We start from the raw sequence: 16,931 nt of genomic DNA on the forward strand, positions 1-16,931 counted from the left end.
CCGGACGACGTCATTCCGTGAACCGGTAAATTGTGCGATTCCTCCAAAATGTATCTGTCCATTTTTTTATCCGATGTGGTCAACTTTTGAAAAATTATACAGGAATTACTATAAATGCCTATGTAACAACCTAAAAATCTAAATCGCGAATCCTAAAGTCGTGAATAATTTTTTTTAGCAATGATATATTTAAATAACAATAAACAAATCATACAATAATTTAAGAGAAACACGAGGATCATGGAGTAACCAGAGTAATAGCGAACTTAGACAATTATTGTGAAATCATATAGAAGTTTTGAAATTCTCAAAAAGAGCTTGAAATATTACTTATGAAATTAAATGAACAAATTCATCAGCTTCACATAAACGCTAACGAATTTCCGACGGGTTATTTCAGATCGGCCTATCGCGATGCATCATGGTGCAGCGGTGACAAACCTCTACTCGCCGCCACCCCTGCGTCAATCCGATATTACGGGGTCGGTAAAAATCTATAGCTCATCCATCTACATTTTATCCCCGCAGAAGCAGAATATTCGTGCAGGAACTCACGAAGACGAGCATGGCCGTGTCGTAGTTCTCACAAACACCGTGAAGCCAGGCTTCTCCCTCTTTTGCTCGCATCCTCACGGTCCCTGTTCGTGCTTTCTCCCTCGAGACGGTTCAAATCCGATCTTCGCCACCCCCACCTACTCTCGCCCCAACCCACAATCTCTATCGAGATTCCAATAGCGGCCTTATCGAAGGCTTTGTGCGATGAAGGATCGCAAGCCGAGGCTCGGCCACTTTCCACGGTCCTCTCGATATTTCACCGTTATTATCATATTTCAGGTATTCGCAATCCATTTTTCATCGTAAGAACGACCCGTTATTAACGGCGTCGCGGCCCGATCTATGCAAGAACGTATTCCCATGAGGGATTTCGAAGTCCCTTCGTCGAAAACGAAGAATCACTTTGACCCACTTCTTGGGAATGATTGTCTTGAAGCAAAGAAAAAATAATTTCTACTGAGTAATAGAGATAATTTGGAAAACTTGCAATTGACAGAAATAGCACTTTGATACGAAGTAAACGAATGCCACAACCGACATGTGTACTAACATATATTAAATCCTACAATATAAAATAAAAATTCTGAAGCTAACCAATTTGCTCAACAAAGTCTATTTGCTCGTTCACCATAGCGTTAAGAGTAATGAAAAGTGCAATCGGTAACGAAGCAGTAGGTTAGATAAAACGGCATCCGGTTAAAAATGGCCGGTGGGGTGGGAATGCCACGACATAGGAAAAACTTGCTCCGACCTATTCCCCCGTTGCTCGAACAAAGTGCGATTCACCATAGGACAACAGCTGTTCCGAGCAGCTATTGCGCCAAAGACGAGGGGACGAAACGACGGGACCATTTCTTCCCCTCGGTGTATCTCTGTCCCGTTCTTTTACTGGCGACAAACATGGCTCACAATCCTGTCGTTGCACGGGGAAAGATATTTCTGGCTGAATTTCGTCGCTGACGGCCACGTCCCGACGTCGTCAAGAAGCTCTAAAATCGAACGGAACAGTTTCGGTTGTGATGACTACGGTGACACAGGGGGTTCGTTGACGTTTTAACGCGTTCGTTGCTGCCGTTCGTTGCCATGTTCGACGCGTCTTCTAAATTATGGCTTCCCGGTCGCCATGCAACTTAATACAAGGATGTTGTACTTTTTGGTAAGTTTAGCACTTATGAGAATATATGGTAATTGCGTTTAAACCGATGCACACGAGTGATTTTTTCTGTGCGATCCTTCAATGCACCTTTCCTTGATTTTGTTAGAAATTATTCTCCATAAAGAACATTAAATGTTACTGAATAAAGCACACCATTATCTAGCTTTGATCAAGTACAATAATTTTGTATGTCAATTAATTAGTTGAAATTGATTTCTTTTACGGAGTTAACAATTAATTCCAAGATGTATATAAATTGTTAAATTTTTTTGCTTGTTTGATTTCGAAATTAGATTGTTTCTATTCAGTGCAATGCAATATTTTGATAAAAAATTAAAATACAAATTTGTCTTCATTCTATGATAAACAAATGAATTAAAACGGCGAGGCACGTATCAAAATGAAGTAAGAAAAAGATGAGAAGATCGATGGCTGGCAAAAATGATGCAGCATCAGTGAAGTATCGATTTATCTCGCGGGACCAGCTTCCGAGGACGTACGAAACGTCATTTCTGCGCGGGCAAAGAAATCGAAACGGGGCCGTTTAATTAGAATCGTCGAAATCGCGCTTAAACGCGATGCAAATGGCGATCAATGAATCATTCGTAAGCGCAGTTTGAAGTTGCATTAGAGAGAACGGTAAAGGCAGTCTTTATACAGGAATACGAAATCCGCGTTTCTTGCCCCGCTGATAAGTTATACGAGTTGCCCGGGCGTAAGAGATTTCTTTTCCGCGAAGCCCCGTTTCTTTTCGTCCCACGGAAACGTGGCACCGGTACACCTCGAAACGTCGCGTCCCGGCTTCCTCCCGTTTCTTAACTTCTGCTTTCGTCATCAAACTTTCATGAGGTTCCGAATGATGCGTCGAGAAAGCAAGAAAAACTTGCCTCGAAATTACCGAGGACCCCGCGTCGCGTCGGAAGCCGAGTCGAAAATCAGGACGAGGAAGGGGATGGGGAGGAGGAGGGTCGAACGGGAACGGCAGGAAGACAGGGAAGAGAAAAGAAAAGAAAAGAAGGATCCCGACCCAAATCTGAGAGACGAGAAAACTTGGCTCGTCGATCAGTCGGCGGAAGGAAGGAAGTTCCGGTACGAGGACCATCGTTCGCTCGCCTTCTCCTTGTGTATCTTTGATACCTCTCCCCCCTCATTTTCTTTATTTGCGAGCACCCGAGAGTCCCGTGGACGGCGTTCGATTGTATCGCGACGCCGCTAGGTGGAAACCGAACCGACTAGACCGATCTCAACGAGCGGCTGAACTTTCGCGACTACTCGTCATTTTAGTACGGTGAAGTCTTAAATTTATTCTTAGGAGGCAGAGAAATTGCGGAAAAGGATATTTCGTACATCGGGGTGAAACATAGTCCCCAGTTGGTTTTTCTTTACCTAATATTTAAGTTGATAAATTTCGTCTACTCATTGTCGTACATAAAGAGCAGCCACATATCGAAACCATTTCTCTTCCTTCTATTCTGCAAACTATCTATGTGACGCCGTAATATTTCAAACGTTCCGAGCAATGTCAAAGTCTCGTCCTCCACTCGTCTCGAAGGTCGAATTATCTTCCGTTCGCCATAGACGGTACATTCGAGAGGTGACATTCCCCGGACGAGGGAAACGAACGCTAAGAATCCGAGGTGCGATACGTCGCTTTGGGTGCGTTTAAATCATTTTCCACGGCATAAGAAGGGGGTTCCGAGAAGGAGGCCTAAAGGTCGGACGCGTCGAGCCGCGTCGGCGACGGGCGTCGCTGGTCCCTCGTATCTCTGGTCGGCCATCAGCATTTTCCAACTTGTCTCACGAATTCCCTACCGCGTGCTCCCTGACGTAAGTAACAACATATATAAAAGTAAGTGACTGGGCTCTCTCGCGAGGCGGTGATGCAGGGTCCTCCTATCTGCGGAGTCTATCGGGCAGTAAACAGCGAGCGGCAGATAAGGCAGGAGATATATTATAGACTCGGTGGTCTTTCGTAGCCGGCGTACACGGGACGAGGACCGGCTGGCAGCTTCGCCGAGCTAGCTAGGACAGCCGGAGCTAGCTGGCTCTAGGAAACGCGGGCTCTAGCACCCGACCAGTCAGCTCTCCAGCTAGAGTTCCACGCTCTATATATCTCTCCTCTCCTATTCCTTTCCACCTACCGCTCCTTTCGTTCTCCTCCTTCCCTTTTTCCTCTCGTTTCTTTCTCTTTTTTTTCCACCGTCGGACTTCGCCTCGGTAAAAACGCCAACGGCGTCTGAATAGTCGCACGGAGGACGGAAGTCAGTTTGCAAGCCAAGCATGGGGCGGCGGCGCCGAGCTACCCCTTATTTTCCTCCTTCTTCGCCGACCAGCGCGAGCGTAGTTTCGCTACCCCGTCCACGATCGTCCTCTTCGTTCTACCTTCGACGGTAAAACCGTCTTCCCTCTCCGTCTCTTCCCTCTGGCTCTCCAGCGACGGCTGTTCTTTTGCTCCTCCATGCTTTCCTTCTTTTCCTCCGCCGAAGTCGCCTCCTCTCGATGCTCGAATGCTCGATGCTACAATACATCACGTACACGTTGTTGCCGGCTTCACCTTTTTCTTCCTTTTTCCACTCCACCGTTTCTATCGGTCGAACGATATCGCTTCCTCCCCGTCTCGCTCCCCCTTCCACCACCTTCTTTCGCGGGGACGCGTTGTATTCGCGGCGCGTTTCGTCCCTCCGCCCGTAACGGACGCGGAAACGCGGCCTCCCGTCGCCGACGGAAAATTTCTTCTGCTTTCCGATCCTTGGCAGACTGCCGTCTCGAACCCTCCGTTCGCCAACGGCCTCTCGGGCGAAAAAAAGAAGGCGCACCGGTTAGGGGTTTAGGTAACGGGGGGACCACTCTCGTAGGCGAGAGGCGCGAGAGAGTAGCGGCGTGACGAACCACGCGCGTCTCGCTCGCGGATTCGAATTTCGTCACGGTCCACGCGGCCATGCCGTGGAAATTATTTAACGCTGCCCCGCCAAAAGGGTTGGCCTTTATTTCTACGTTAGCCGTGAACGGGGCGAGTTATATTATACCGTTGTCAGATACCATAGCACCCCTTCGTCGATCTGCATAACCATCACGGTTTTACCCCAGCAGCCTCTACTCGCAGCCCTTTTCCACGCTCGGAAACCACCACTCAATAGAGGCGCGACCGCATCAGCCAACCACAAAAGCGATTACAAATTAACGTGCCGCTTCTTCGAGTTTATTACGAACGACCGCCATATAACGCCTCCATCCCCTTCGCCGCTGCTCTTTCTCTGTCTCTACTGCTGCCTCCCTCGGGGCCGACTACAATTATCGTGCCTTTTGTTTCGCAATCGCCGCAGCTTCTCTTCTCGCCTCTTCTCTTTTTTCCCTATCCCGGGGGCGAGTGAAATTCCGCTTATTTTTCAACCTGCTCCCCTGTGTCGAGTTTGCCAGGATTGGCTACGTGCTAGGCGCCGTCTCATCTGCCATTCTCGACCCCGTTCATCATTTCCTACCGAAGCTTCGCCTGAATCGCAACGACCTCTTAATCACCGTCGCTCTAAGCCGCCATTGTTCTTCGAGTCTTTTACGTCTTTGACACTCTGTTGCCCGGAGCCTTAAATGCAAGGAATTACGTCCGGTAGTCCGCAAAATTTCTTCATAGCTAGTTCGATTCGCTTAGATCTTAGATTCCACTCGAATCAAAATATCTGTTATAAATGTAGAGGATCTATCAAATTTGAGAATTTTTCACTTGCCAAGCATTATCTTGCTTTAAACGCAAATCACAAATGTGCTTGAATCGCTGATATCGAAGATTCGGCATCGAAGAGACGAATATTTCTTCCGTCCCTTCTTTCTCGTCGGCAGATTCGACGCGTAATTCCGAGAAGAAAAAAACGAACGCAAACGAAGAAACGAGCCGGCAAAAAGCTACCACCCGGGTTGCTCTAGATTTACGATGTCCTTCATTGGTTCCACGCAACGCTGCAAATAGAGCGTGGGCCTCGGTCCCGACCTCTGTTTCGCCTTTATTCCTCTGGGACAATGCGATGCCGTTTTTTTTCTAGCAAGATAAAAGAGCTAATGCGTGACGGGACCGATCGGCGACGTTTCCGCAAACATCCTCGACCGACGTGTCCCGTTAGGTCAAGAATTGTTACAATTTCGGGAACACCGTCCACCCTCGAGACAGTGCATGGCCCGTTTCCAGGTTCACGGTTTTCAAACAGCACCCTCGAACTGCCGACACGAGGTTTTGCACTCGTGCTTAACGGGAAGGACGAGGATCAAGCTAATTTAACGCTAATGGCCCAAGGTCGACGCGTATGCTCAGGTAGACTACACTCTGTGGCGCTTTTGTTACGTAACAGGTACGATTTCCTAAATATCTTGTTATTCCTCTGGTGTTTGTTCATATTTTTTAATTCAAATTAATTTTATACATCTCATATCACTGTACAATTTTTGGTTCAAATGTTACTGTAATGAGTTTGCTTTTTGGTTCACGTTGAGAGCTATTAGATATCTTGTTTCATGGTGTTCTTTTATAAATATTATTTTATACAGTTATTTGATCAGACAGTGTACGAAAAATAGTGCGTAGAGATAAAGAAGAATAGGGAATTGAACAATTTTCTTGTTCGAGTTCTTTCTTTGTAACATAGGAGGCATTCAAAATTCAAGGTTTTCAGACAGACCATCGCCCAATGAATCTCGACAAGATAAAAACACTGTGGTGACTTCACGAAATACAAGACGGCTCGAGGTCAACTTTTATTGCCAGGTAAATCGCGGACATGCTCCATTTCCTCTTTCTCGTGGCCCCCTGTCGGGAGTAAAAAGAAACGGTCCTTAAATGCCAACGACACCTTGCGAGTAATATCCACGAAATTTGGGATACTGGAAAATTACTAACCAATAGTTTGCATAACTTCCCTTCTATTAAAATCCTTCTTGTTCTTCGTAAATGATATCATCACAGTAGACAGTTTTGATTCAGTAATTTAATAAAATTACAAAAATGACCAAGCAACGATTGTTGATAAATACCGAACGGAAAACTGCAACAACGGTTTCTCTTCGCCGGAAGAAAGACGATTTACGACGTAAGAGAAACTAAAGTCCACAAATATCCCCGTATCTCTGGCAATGGCGCGCAGCATCGTCATCAATCGTGTCCGTGTGTCGCACGTGATCAGTATTCGCCTTAAAATTGCTTGGCGAGCAAGAAGGATCTCGGTAACCGGAAGGGGTTGAAATACATCTCGCGACGGCGTAGCTCCGATAACTTAATTCATAATTGAGTTCTGGCGGTGTAACGGACACTCTGCGGCCAATATAACGTCTCTAATAATTCTAATAATTCGCCGGCTTGGATGCGAACCGAGAGTCTCGTGGATGAGTGAGACAGAAGGGCAGGAGGGGGTGTACAGCCCTCGATACGTAGGGTGAGAACGTTTCCTGGAGCCGTGCCCAGCCTGGAAAGTGGGAAGCAGGAACCAAGATGAGACGAGAGCCACGAAGAGAGGTAGACAGAAGGGAGAGGCGAAAGGAACGAAAGGGATGAGACGGGAGGTGGAGAAGAGAAGAAGGAATAGGTCGAACAAGGGTATGGGGACGAGGAAATGGAGGGAAGGCCAATTAGAGGGCGGGAAGATTTATCTGCGGACGACGGGTGTGCGGATAGTAAGGGGTAGGTCGGTCTCCTCTTCGTAGCACGCTTGTATTATTCCTTAGTTGGACAACCCCGTCCAAGACAACGACGTGGTCCAGCTGCTATCGACTACATCGGTTTCTATCCGGATTAATAGTCGCTAATTTTTCAAGCCCGACCCTGGAATCTTGCGATCGGTGAATTCGGGTAATCGGTAAAGGACCCTCCGGTGTAATGACTGTGTATCGATTGTATCGAACCGAGTAAGCATGTTCTGCAACCGGTACTTCGGTTGACAACGTACGCGTGTAACTTGTACGTTAACGAGAGCTGCGCAAATTATCGCTACGATAACGTTACGATCACCAATGATGAAAATCTTATACGTCTACGTTTCACCGATAAACAGTCGTTCACCCTCTTTTGTGCGATTTTATACAGAATTTCTTAAATATGTCTCATTATGAAAAGAATAGTGTAAAATGTTTATTAACTATAATATAAAAAGATCGCAGGGCCTAATGTACGAGTTAAGTCATCAGGAAATTAATTGTGGATATTATACTGACCGATAAATCAGTGGATGTTTGGTAAACGTAAATAACGCCTATTCAAATCGTAATATAGTGGAAGTATTGAAGTATGAATATAATTTATGAGCAAATCAATACAAAACCGCCGAACTAATTTACACATCTACCAAAAACCGTTCCGACGTTGTTCATGAACATCCTCATCAAATTACATATTCACGTAGTCTATCGAAAAGTTCAAGAAATCTATTACATCGAATTAATCGAACCTTATGCAAAAGTTTGATAACGTGCAAAGGAAATAACTCTTACGTAATTTAAAACTCGTCGACGTCGGAAAAGTTGGCACACGCAACATTCGTCCATCGAGAGTGCAGAGTTCATTTACTCTCGCGTAACTAAAATGCAATTCATTCGCTGAAAGTTGAAAAACGACGTTGAAGATGCAAAAATAACGAGATAACGACCAATCGAGAGGAGCACGAATGAAGATTACTTAGCCGTGGGTTAACTAACCAAAAGTAACGAGTCGAATTCCTCATCGACGATTCCGGAACGTGCACCGGGAGCAAGTTCGTGGAAGCGGGAGTAGTCGGTCTCGAGGCGCTTAAATTATTTTAATAAGAATCCCTGACATCTTAACTGCCCGGACAGCCAGATCAAAGCGTCTGGCAGGTGATGTCAGTTTCTTTCAGTATTTACACGGAAAACACCGGAGCGGGCCGTGGTGGACGTGCAAGGAACCGCGTTATCTTGGTAGCCGTTACTCGGAAACGGAGCTCGTGCGTCAGCCTCGACATTTTTATAGTCGTCGGCACGAAATTAGAAAGCCGGCTGGTAAAAATACATCGCGCGGAGGAAAGCCTGCCGATCCGCGGAAAATTACCGGTCGCGTGGTCCACGAAATCGATAACGCATGGCGGCAACCTCGAAGAAAAATGACGGACCGTCGACGCAATAAGACGAAGAAGAACGCGAATCTGCGAGGAAGAAAAATGACACGTTCCGAGCGTGAGTTACGAGCAGCGAACGCTTATTTCGAACGTGGCCGTGTTGTTAGCGCCTCGTGTAATATCAGCCAAGGGGCAATAGGGAGGAGGAGGGCAAAACAACGGAGAGGCAAACAACGCACAACGACGCTTCCCAACGCGTCTCGACCGACCGGCTGGGCCGCAGTTCGTTTCCGTGTTGTTACATAATACACGCTGCGGTGCGGTTACGCGGATGAGGGATGAGGTGCTGCGTTGCCTAATAACCCCTCTCTTTCCGCGAGCATCCCCTGCTCCGACGGACCCCTCCGCATCCCCCCGTACCCGCGGCTACCGAGCAAGATACGCGCTCGCAACACGAAGGATACCACCACCCTGCGAGAACACACCGGAAGAGTACGCGGTCGGAATACGCTTAAGCTCGAACACGAGCGAGCACGTGAGCTTCGGAGCCGAGCTGCGAACGGACGAGCCTCGAGTAATTATATGAGGGTAGAGCACGCTAGTGTTCATCTATAGCTAGATGAGGTAAGATGTCTGCTCTAGAGAACGCGAGGCGCGCTGCTAATTCTGCATTCTTGCGAATCTTCCGTGCCGTGTTTTTGGAAGTTTGATGTAGGACAAGTGGAGCACAGTGGGGAGAATGTGCTCGTTGTTTGATACAAGAGTTATAACGTTTGGAAGCACAATAATTACCGAATGGATACTAATCGACCCTAATATCTTACACGAGTGTAAAATCTGTGCTATAGTATTAATTTTTATACTGTATTATATATAATATTCTGTTCCAAAATATTTTCCAATCACGATTACAGCAACCAAGTTCTTGGTTCTAGGAGAATATTCTTTGGTCCGACCTCAAGGAGTGATGTATTGTTCGGAATGTAACGAAGAAGAAACGGCGAAGGAGAACAGCGGAGAAAGAAGATCGACAAAGGGGAGAAGTTATACGTTTAAGCGGGTGCACCTATATAGAAGGGCAGGGGGGTGGTCTTAGTGGGATTCAATTACCGCAACGTTTGCGAGGCACGCTATTCCCACACCCCTGAAAGGCTACCCCTCTGGTTTCCGCGCAGCCTCGCCACCTTTCCATTTCTTCAAGAACGAACAGGTGCTCTCGCGTCTGCTGTAAATTGCACCCCTGTAATCCGAAGTAAAGCGGTCGTTTTATCCGCGCCAAGCCGTGATGGATGCTCGCTACGTCTTTCGGTAATGGGTCGCGCTTACGCAGACGGAGCTTTCCATCTTTGATGGAAATCTCGAAGACCCTACAACTCGGGAAATTACCGTGCTCGTCGTGATTTTATTTCCTCCAATTTTTAAACCTTATCGAATTCGCATGGAATTAATCTACGATGTCTGATAAAGCATGTAGAGCCGTGGTATATATCTCGAATTTTAAAATTCGATATAACTTTGCATATTTTTAAATTTCCAAATTCCCAATTATCCCTCGAATTTTCCAATTTCCGAATCGGAAAAATTTCCATTTACAAAGTATCGATAAATTGCTAACTGTGCTTCGCGAACGCTTGGATCGGCGTATACCCTGTTAAGCTACAATGCCGCGTTAACGTTTACCTATATCACCGCTAGATCGTTGCGACGAGCACACACGCGGAGCGCGGTAAGTCAGGACTCGAAATTTCTTCTCAAGATACGCATTATAAATGCAGAACAACGTATACGCCTAACGAAACAGGCAAAGCAGTACGAAGACGGTATCATAATGACGGATTACGAGAAGTTCGCGAGGCGGTTAAAAGTGGAGGAGGGGGTAGTTCGCCGTCAAAGAGGGTGCGCGAGGTCAGTAGCAAAGTAGAGGCAAGCAGATCGGTGGTGGGCAGCGTTTCGTTCGGGTTCGAACGTAGGTACATAATTCATCGAGCGTGCACCATTGTCGGGCGGTTCATTAATACAAATGGTGTCTGCTGAATTCTACCCCGACCACACCCCGGGTCCTGCAGGACGGTAACAAGGGCGTGTGGGTGTATAAGAGACCAGCGGCAGTCGGCTTGCCTAGCATCGTTCCTGGTATAGGGTGAACTGCCGAGCACCACCCCCCTCCGACGACGACGACGACGTCGAGACGCGCGGGACATATTTTTCCAGTCCTTGTCGACTTTCATGAGGGCGTCTTTCCGCAATAACATATTAATATCTCGGAGCATCGCGAGACTTATGGGCTGTCGTAGAAAGCTCGACCCTGGATCAACGCAATGCCCGTTAAGGCGGATCCACATCGAGTCGGGGCCACCGAAAGGGCGCCTTACCCGCGGCTTAAGCGTCGTAAAGCAACCGTTGCACGTTCAGCCACAGCGTGGACACCGACGCGGTTATCGGCCAAGGGAATTGACAACGATTCCACGCGAAATATCTTGCTCGTTTTACCAACTACCCTTAAGTCAGCCTGCTTCCCGGATTTATAGCGACCACCCTCCGTCGTCGTTACGTAACCGCGGTACATCGTTTCGTAATCGCTGGATGGGGCACCTGTCACGAGACGTGTGAAGAAAGCGTTACGGTGTATAACTAAGACTTTTATCTGGACAACGTTCGTAGATTTTATAAAATGGTGATAGTATGATGCATCGCGAATAAAAGTGTAATTTTGCATAAATAATAATGGCGCATACGATGACAGGAAACAAGATATCGAGCAAACACGGATGGGCGAAAGAAGGAATAAAGGATTTGATTGTTGCAGATGGATGGTCGGTAAGGGACCAGGGCCGCAGGCAAAAAAGCGAAAGACGTATGATCAAGTTTACATATCGCATTTATTTTTCCTTTTTTTTTCCTTTTTTTCTTTTTTACCTTAGCAATCGTATAATCAAGGTAATATTACAATAGCGTTCAGAACAGCAACCGCCCCTAACAAATCTGTTCGCGTTTACAAGGCTCGTGCGATAGGCAGCAGGTGCGGCCCTGGTCGCTCTCGCGGGTTACATACAATCAGGATCCAAATTGGTAAACAATCGATACCCTAATATGTTACAAAAGAGGACGCTGTTCCTGTTTCCCTTTCCGCCATCTTGCAAACGTTCACGCAAAATGTCCGCTACGCACGGGGTTCACACGCACGGCTACTGCCCCTTTAAACGCAGCAGGCCTACACACACAACGCGCGCGCGTAACAGCATAAACAAGAGGCGACGAAAAACTTCTTTTCCTTTCAATTTCCTTACTGTTTTTTGTTGTTCTTCCCGTATCTCCGAGATCCACGAAATAAATAATTATTAACATTACATTCCTCTTAGAAATACTGCGTTTACCTATTACTTCCTGCGTGTCTCTTAGCGGCTATTCGTATACATTCATTAACTAGAATAGTTGTTACTGCCTTAGGATAGCGCCACACGTACACTTCGTGTCTGGGTAGGCGTCTATAGGTACTAGGTAGGTACGTACAATGTAATATTCTTGTTCGTAGAGTCTATCGTTTTTGTTTTTCTCTTCCTTCACGAATCGAACGTGAGAGAGAAAGAGAGAAGGAGAGATAGAGAGAGAGAGAGATGGACAGATAAATAGAGAGTAGGTCGAGGATTGAAACGAACAGCATAAGAAACAGAAGAGAGTGAAAATGAATCTCGAATTATACGAAATAAAAAGCTACAATTCGACTCGTGAGGAACGCGTCGGCCTCGCGCCCTCTTTCAGCAGGCGCGAACGGATCGACGCGTCGCATAAATGTTTCTATATAATATTTAACAAAATCATCGAACATCAACATATATATTTTGTACCGATCGAGAGTAACACGTTCCTATCGTGTACCGGTTCAACGACGTAACCTCTTCAATTCGCTAGAGCCTTGTTCTCGGCGAGAGGTCGTACTCGAAACGCGGCCACGATAGAAACGTGTTCTGGTGTCGTTCCGCAGACAATAATAATAATAATTAAAAAAAAATTTAACAAAAACATAACATCAACAGCAGTCGTAGCATGACACGCTTCGGAAGGGTCGTATCGACGAGCGAGAAAACGGAAGGACGCTAAGAGAACGAACAAAAAAATAGAGGAGAGGAGTATCTTCTTTTTGTACATAATTTAGGCGCGAAATGATAATTGTCACCGGGAAACGCGTGGCTACATTGATTCGAAACCCCCCCTCTCTTTGACGATCCTTCGCGTCGACCCTCGAGGATACTTCCTCGCTTCCCAAGCGTTAACTTACTAGTTATCTCTTAGCCTTTTCGTTTACGTATTTAGGTTTCAGAGAGTTCGCGCGCACCCTTATCGCATCGCACCACACAAACGAAACAACGACGAACCGGAACAAGCCCCGGGTTCTTGCACGTTCTCGATTTTATTCTTCGTTTCTTTCCGCGTTTGTCTCCCGTCCGTTTCGTGGACGCGACAGAAAAGTCCGTAAGAATTTGGCTTACTCCTATAACTCACCCCCTCTATCTACACACTACTGCACGCTAAGCAGAAACTACAAGATAGAGAGAGAGCAAGAGGGTCTGGGAGGGGGCACAACTACGACAATACCAGGCTTGTACGAACGTCTCTCTGTGCACTTGGATACTGATTGGTCTGCAGGAATATTGGTCAAAGTGAGCTACAGGAGTTTCCGTGGGGTTGGTGGTGGTGGTTGTGGTGCTGGCGCAGGGGAGCGGGAGGCGGGTTCGTCACTCACCGGGTGCAGCATCCGATTCGCCGCAACCGATAAATTGACGATCGACAGATACGCACATCGACCATCTATTTGGCATTACAGAGACAGTGGATGCAACCTGCCACTCACCTGAAACAGAAATCAGAATGTACGGGTTAGGTTAGGTTAGGTTAGATGCGCGTCTATGCCTACCGAACCTTTGCTTTTTCTCGCAATGATAAGATCTGTGTCGATTAATCGTAAGCGCAAATATATTACAAGGTAGTTTTTTGGGGAATGACATTGGGATATAACATGCATGCTTTTTATAATACCATCAGTGGCACCCTTAGAAGATACACACAAGTAAAAATAGAATATTGATATCAATCCACCATAACACGCGTGAAACTAGTATCGTCTATCTTTCGGTCTATCAAAACCTCCATAGAATCCCTGAGTACGAATTAAACCTAGGACGTGTTCCTCCTTCCACCGCCTCAACCGTAAACTTTCCGTCGTGAAAATTAAGAAAGGAAAAAATAGAGAAGAGACCCATCCGTTCCTGAAGATGGTGAATTGAGCGATGGCGCCGTTTCAAGGTTCCTCTCTCGGGGGCTACGTAGGTTCATATGTTGAACGTGTCGGGGACACGACGGGGTCGGGTCGTCCGGAGCTGGTTCAGCTCCTTTTGTAATGGGATGAATGCACGTGGTGCCTTGTCCGGGCACACGCACGTTGAGCCCGGTGCTTGATGGTGTCTGTATCTCGGGATATCGATAGGTCGCGTTAAGAGCGAAAGGGGTTGGGTCGGGAAGGTCTTAGGGAGGAATAGCAGGACACCAGAGCCAGCGGATTGCCAATCCGCTGCCAGCCAACCACTACTCCTTTCTTGCCCATACCTCCTTTTAATCTTCCCTTGTAAAGGTGCCTTCGACAGCCTGTGCATTCCTGGCATCCTCAATTTGCTGATAACGATTCGTCAGAATATGGTATTAACTATGTAAGTGGCAAATTTTCTTATCTAGCCATACGTTATTTTCCTTGTTGAGGCATTCTTCAAGGTTCAATCACCTGCACTAGTATTTTTTATATCTCAGAAATAAGTGGGTGCAAGATAGAGGTAAATGTTAAAACACCCTCTCCATAAATGACAGGGCGTTGAACCGAAGCGTCTTCTTTCTTGACATTTGACTCCTTCTCGTATAGTCCTTTATTCATATTCAAAAAATAAAATAAACAATTCAGAGATATCAAAGTACACATCACATATTTTTACAAAGTTTTCGATAAAGTTTTACGCCCTGGACTGCGTCGTCACAAAAGCGGATAAAGAAACGGAAAAGCGAAGGAGAGGATGTTCCAAGCACTTGGCAAGGTCGGCACATTTTACAGCCGCAAACTCGCGCCAACTGTTCAATCCCGCTGCTTATACAACTCGCTTCTTTTCGCTCGCCTCTGAATATCTTCGCCTCGAATCTTCGACAATGGCTCGGAGTTGCTTCTTTCGATCCTATTGACCGATTCCCTTCGTCGTCCAGCGAACTCCTCTCGCAATATCTTTTTACTTCCTTCGGATATTTTTGTTCTTGTCAAAATGTAAACTTGTACTTCGATACAAAACTTGTAGTTTTGTCCATCAAAAATGTTACGTTTGAAGAGTGTGGACACTGCTGTTTTATTGAAACGATGAATCTTGCATTAATATTTTTGATATCGACTGAGACGGCTCTTTGGCACTCATCCAACTTATATTCGAATTAATAACTGAAGATTTATGTAAGTACTTTCTGAAGACCCTCAGATTCATACAATAAGATAGTGTTGATACTTCAGCAAGATAAAGATTGAAGATTCACGAAAATGGTTGTATAAATTTATAGCTGACGGTGCAAAATCTTGAAAAATTTCAGAAATACCAGTTTTTGGAAATAAATACTCGTTTCGTTGAGCTGGAGGTGTGTCGAGAATGCAAGATAGTTGTTTCGGTCATGGACGCATCGAGATTCGTGCTTTTGGTTTTTGCAAGCTTTAAGCAACGTTAGACTCGCGACGGTAAAGGCACACGGAACGGAAATTTATTGCGGCTTAAAAACTTCAGCTTCCTTCGGAAATCCTGATAAATGCGCGCGAAGGAGCAACGCTCGTGTACGAATGTATGTACGTTAAACTCGGCCCTGGCAAGCCGGTTGCTCGCAAAGAGCCGGGACGAAGGCGAAGTGTCTCTAGGCCGAAAAGCAAACTACGACAAAAATGAAATACAGCCACGGACAAACAAACGTCTCCAGTAGGGCGGTTCCACTCGACAGTCTCTTTGAATAAATTTCCCGGATTTCTTGCTCGATTCGTTTCCCCTGACATCTTGATCGGTACGTTCTTACACTTGCTACAAGAACCTTACTGAAATATTTCCCTGTTCGCGAGCGATACAATTATTTTCTGGACATCGAAGGCCACAAAATATCGTTTCATACTGATACGTTTTTCGATTACTTCTTAATTAAGATGGACATAGATACAGTTACGATTGTACTATGGGTATGAAGATTAAAGTATAATATGTACTGTGCTATAACTCAGAAGTTGTAGCAATTGTGTTCTATAGATATATCTTTAAAAATAAGACTGAACGAGTACAGGAAGGTGGTATGCAGAATATGGACTTTGACAAGATATTTCAAGATGATGGAGATGCGAGATGTATTACCTCTTTAAGATGTATTTATTCATTTCCACATAATATTTATCACTGAATTATAATTTGTGTAGTTGTTCAACAAGTTTCAAAACACCTATTAAATAAATTGGTAAGCTACTCATTGCAAAAATATTTCAAATGTCCAAGTTGCCAAATGTGGAAATCAGCAAGCTTCGAAGCAAGGAGAAATTGGTGAGAAAAATTGCGGGAGCGAATCGGGGAAAATAAGCGAAGGTAATATGCAGGTGCGAGAGGGTCCAGCGAGGTTTTTCTAAGGGACGAAGGAAGACGGAAAGAGAGAAGGGAAGGGAGAATGGAAGAGGAAGAGGAAAGGGGATGGGGTTGAGCACGGAGCGGTTATTATCTATCGCTCTCGTTACCACAGGTTGCTCGTAAACCGGCCGCATCAAGAGGGTGGGGCGTTTGGGTTGGAGAGCAGAAGCATAGGTAGGTAGATACCGGTACTCATATCGTTGTCGTCGTTCCCGTACCCTCGGTACCACTACGGGTTAAACCCCACTCTCGCTATTTTCATCAGATACCCCTGCAGGATATCGCGCGAATGGACGGCTGCGTCGAGGGGGCACTTGAAAAATCTCGACTTACGAGTGGCCTTTCCCTTCCTTTCCTTCCAACGATTCACATCGATGCCGATTACCTACCTTCCTCTTTTTTTTCCCTCCACCTCTTTTACTCGAGGGGATCTTTGTTTGAACGAGATGCTATCTTGCCCCCTTTCTTTTCGCTCGAGAATCGAACAAGTCAAATCACTTTATC

The 16,931-nt window shown here is 45.9% G+C and overlaps 1 protein-coding gene across 3 annotated transcripts in view; it reads right to left on the minus strand.

Annotated features, from left to right (window-relative positions):
• Positions 1-16,931, minus strand: part of Antp (homeotic protein antennapedia) — a 382,224-nt gene that overhangs the window by 222,542 nt on the left and 142,751 nt on the right. For 2 of the 3 annotated variants that reach the window (XR_013038422.1, XR_013038424.1), the window contains one exon: positions 11,618-13,606. The exons of the other annotated variant lie outside the window; for it this stretch is intronic. The gene's annotated coding sequence lies outside the window, so the exon portion shown is untranslated. Of the gene's footprint in view, positions 1-11,617; positions 13,607-16,931 lie in introns of those variants that run through there. 3 annotated transcript variants of the gene reach the window in all.

This window comes from Megachile rotundata, chromosome 1 (genome assembly GCF_050947335.1).
Source record: "Megachile rotundata isolate GNS110a chromosome 1, iyMegRotu1, whole genome shotgun sequence".
In the NCBI taxonomy this organism is placed as follows: domain Eukaryota; kingdom Metazoa; phylum Arthropoda; class Insecta; order Hymenoptera; family Megachilidae; genus Megachile; species Megachile rotundata.